This window comes from Anabrus simplex, chromosome 9 (assembly GCF_040414725.1).
Source record: "Anabrus simplex isolate iqAnaSimp1 chromosome 9, ASM4041472v1, whole genome shotgun sequence".
NCBI classification, from domain to species: Eukaryota; Metazoa; Arthropoda; class Insecta; order Orthoptera; family Tettigoniidae; genus Anabrus; species Anabrus simplex.
The window spans coordinates 89,705,579-89,710,347 of NC_090273.1; positions in this window are offsets into that span (position 1 = coordinate 89,705,579).

The window sequence follows — 4,769 nt, forward strand, 5'->3', positions numbered from 1 at the left end:
TAAGTAATTTTATTCATGCTGAGTGAAATGGTAGTTTAGGGGAAACATAAAATTCAATTCTTAAATATTTAAGTCATTAGTGGTCCTATCTCATTGAAAACTGGTATACAAAGTCGGAAAATGAGCCACTACAATCTAGGAGATAAATAATTGTATTCACGCTGAATGAAATGGTAGTTTAGGGGAAGGCCTAAAATTTAATTCTTAAATATTTATATTATTATTGGTTGTATCGATAAATACTACATAACCAAAGTTATACAGAATTATCCAACCGTTTATGTCTTGTACATTTTTACCGTACCGGCTATGATAACACAGATATTCATGAATTTATATTTTTGTTGCTAAGTCCATATCGACGCCGAGCCATGAGAAAATGGGTTAACAGAATTTAATGAAAATCGGTATATAGAGTTGGGGAATAAGAAAGTACAGTCTAAGTTATAAACAATTTGATTCACCCTGGATGAAATTGTAGTTTAGGGAAAGGCACCTAAAATTTAATTTTTAAACACCTATGTTTTTGGTCCTATCGAAAAGTACTACATAACAAAAGTTACAGAGAATGCAATTTCCGATCATTTATGTTTTATTCAGTTTTACTGTACCGACTATGGTGAGTGGTATTTCAGAGTCGGAAGAAAACTAAATGTGAAGGCCTACAATATCGAAAGCGCATAACATTGATGAACAATAACATTACATTAACCATTGTTTGTTGTGATGTTATTTGTCTCTTATGCTGTCTCTCAACTCCAATAGATGAGATTACTGATGTGTACCGAGCATAATAGCCTGACTGAATATTGGCGGGAAATAGCTGGGGAGTTATAAAACTTTCTTCTTTTGCATGCCATTCCTCTGGTTCATACATTTTCTGACACAGCTGGTACGCGTAACACACTGGTTCTTCATAGTATTCCAGTTATTCGATCCCTACTCTGACGCGCTGTTTGAATGAGCAGTCTGCATACCTAAGGCAGAGGCTGACTTAGTAATAGTAGTAGTAGTAGTAGTAGTAGTAGTAGTAGTAGTAGTAGTAGTAGGGTAGTAGTAGTAGTATGACCCGGTCTAGAATAACAATTTTGGCCTATTCCAAATTATAGCACACAATTCACTAAACAACTCAAAATTCAACCCTGAAAAGAGCCGTTTCTTAAGGAAAGCTTCTTTCTCTTCACTTTTATTAAATTCTACATTCATTTTATTCCAAATTATCAGTAAAGAGGGGTTTTTCCTCTGGCTTGGAGGAAAAATTTGCCTCCAAGTCAGATAGATTTTTCCGCCGCCAGTGTAGTGAATTGATATTTTCCGACTCATCGGGTACTCCTAGGAAACAGATTAGTAAAAAGGCATAGTTGTTGCCCTCGGAGTCTCCACTATTTGACCCTCTCCTCGCCAAAAAGACGAAGAGTGTTCGCGAATCACGGCTGTCTGCGGTTTGGTCATTCCAGCTCTGGAACTTTGGACTGTTAGATCGGCAGTGTAGTCCTGTTCGTTAAAAGTGAGAAAATGTGTGGTGTTTCAATTGATCGAGTATTTCATATGAAAGCATTGCTTTTTATCGCGCCATTCCTACTGACGTCATTGTAATGTATGTTCATTTCAGTTGGGAAAACCACTAAGACAGTCTTTCTGAGGATGTAAAAAGCCAGGTGGAGAGTGAGTGTCTACCATTGTAATGAAAACTTCCCAACGTGATTGTGACTGATGGTATGCAAGCGGGTCTACCATTACAGTGAAAATTCCCTAACTCAGTCTGCATATGAGAAAATATGTTTTGTGACTTACCCGTCGCATTTCTAGGGTAACGTTAGGAGCTATGCAATTTAATACAATCTTGCTCACAACGTGTACACTACCTAACCTAGAATTCCGTATACAATGTAAAATTCCGTAGCGAAGCACGGGTACATCAGTTAATATGAAGATAAAGCTGGAATTCAAGAGGACAAATTGGGGCAAATATTCGTATATAGGAAGGGGAGTTAGGGATTGGAATAACTTACCAAGGGAGATGTTCAATAAATTTCCAGTTTCTTAGCAATCATTTAAGAACAGGCTAGGAAACCAGATAGAGAATCTGCCACCTGGGCGACTGTTGTAGTGTATTTGCTTTTACTACGATGTCAAAAAACTAAACAAGAAGTAGCAGCAGCAGAAGAAGAGACGAGTTCTTCTGTTACACGCAGACGCAGGACAAAAATCGTTTGACTCTACCAGTTCTTTGACTCTCCGGAAAAGTAAAGAAAAAATAGGAATGAAAAACAGACACAAAAAAGTGGATGCCCATTTCCCGAAAGTGAACTGAAAGTAAGTCATACGAAATACAGCGTGTTTCTAAAATAATAAGTGTATCTAATTTTTGTTAAAAAGCTGCGATTTTCCTGTGAGCTACACATCCGCGAAACTTTTAATGATACTTCGTTTTACGGGGTGAGGAGTAAGGAGGGAGCTAACCCAGTTCCGGTAATACTGCCAACTGAATGGAAATGCAATCTGAACTGAATCAATAGTATGATCGGTCGATAAGAATTTTCTAAACCGCCAACCTCACTCATATTCAAGCTTAACCTATATTTTGACTTTGCTCTGTAAATAACATTTTTGTTGCAATTATACCACCAGATGTCTCATGGTGATGCATAGTGGTTTAATATTTTTTATGCCAGAGGTTGCCAATACGAATCTCGAAGATAACCGAGATCTACCTATTCAGCACTAGGGAGCCGAAGTATCACTAAAAAGTGTCACGTCCTGTAATACAGTATCCTTTCAAACAACATGCTAGAATAGCATAGAGGCGCGAAAGCGCTGCCTAGGTGAAGCTAATAGAACGAATGTCCGCCATGTTTCCTGTGGTCACACAGGCAAAGGGGCGTTGCTCTTGAATGACGAAAAGCGTAGAAAATACGCATTTTAGAATCACTGGGGGCAGAATTAAAGACCGAAAGCTTAAAGCATTAACATTCATAGACTGAGAATACTGCCACTTCACCATGTTGCGGCAAGAGGCCAACATCATGATCAGTTGATTGTAGGGTAGTTCGAAATCGTCGAACTGTGAACATACTAATAAGCCTCGAAACCGGAACAAGAGCGTTACCCTGCTTGGCTGTTGTGGTTCAGCGTATATTACAATAAAAACCGTGGACATAAATATTTATGAGAGAAATCCTGAAAATGATAGGGACCTACAATAGGTTAAAACCTCACTCTGATCATATTTTTAAAAGTATTGCATGCCCACGAGTACTGTACCTCTACAGTATAATTGTTTAATGTAATTATTCATTATAATCTATATATATAATAATAAAAGGAAGTGTTTGTCTGTCTGTCTGTCTGTCTGTCTGTCTGTCTGTCTGTCTATCTGTCTGTCTATCTGTCTGTGCGCGATGCCCAGCAAAATCTACAGCACGCAGAGATCTGAAATTTTGAACATAGGTAGATGGAAGGGGTCCGAATGCACCTCGAAGCCGGAATTTTCATTTTCGCTTTCGTTGGTGAGTTATGAACGAAGAACCATCGGAAAACGTGTATTGGAATATGACGATCCAACGTGCTGTCACCAAGATTAAATGCATCGAGATGCCGTCGCTAGGCAACGTACATAAGATAGGTAGAGAAGACAGTATTCAAGGAGCCATTTTACGTCCAGGGCGTAGGAAACCGTTTTTGGTCTTATATGGTGTGAGGGCATATGACGCTGTTGATGCTCTGCAATGAACACGGCTCTGAAACTGATGACGAATATTATTGAAGCCACCATAATTACTGAGCATGCTGCGGGCGAAGTAGTATTCCTCGGATTGTAAGTCCATTGAGTAGGAAGCCATTTTCGGTCCACGACACGAGGAGGCCTCAGTCCGTAATATTCGGAAGTGTTTGGGTGTATGTGTGCGAAGCCCGGTCAAATCTAGTGCACACTGAGATCTGAAATTTTGACATAGGACAATCGCTTAAAGTTGAAGAACTCCATCTTCGAAAATGGTGCTTTTGCCATTGTCAGCTGTAGGCCTACGTGGATTGTTCAAGAGTACCAAAGGCAAACGCAATACAGTATACATCTTACCTCCAAATGGAAGGACATTAATATAGTTTATTCCGAATCTCTATAAGAAAACAATATATTTCGTATTACAAAACATGGTCTTTTACATGGTTTTAATATTATTTGTACAATCCAACAACCCGGTATCTTAAGCATTGAAAGTAACAATATAATAAAAATAAAATAATGTATTTCATGCAATTTACGTCAAAACGATGTGAGTTAATAAATATAATGTTTTAATTTGCTTTTAAATAAATAGTTTAGAAACAACTAACGGTTCAATTAATAAACGCGGGCAAAGCCGCGGGCACATGCTAGTATAATATAATGCTACAATAATTTTCCCATTACCATATCATACTGGGATTACTATCTGAAAGGTAACCTTGAAAGTTATCCATTATGACGTGTAGCCTAGTTTTAAATACCAGTGCAACTGACATCTACAATAAGGGTTGCATACGTTTCACAAACAGCAGTAAAATACTGAATTTTTATGCATGGTGTAGGTTTGACCGAAATAGGCCTATTTAAACTAATGCCCAAGCACAAGAAGAGAGTAACACATAGCCTTCAGGTAGGGTGACCAGATATCCAGAGACAAAAAGCAGGACCTGATCGTAAGTATGATCTAGCAGCGAACTTGATCGCCAATTTTTCTCGTTCCTGTTAAACGATACCAAGCGTAAAAACAATACAACGAATCGTA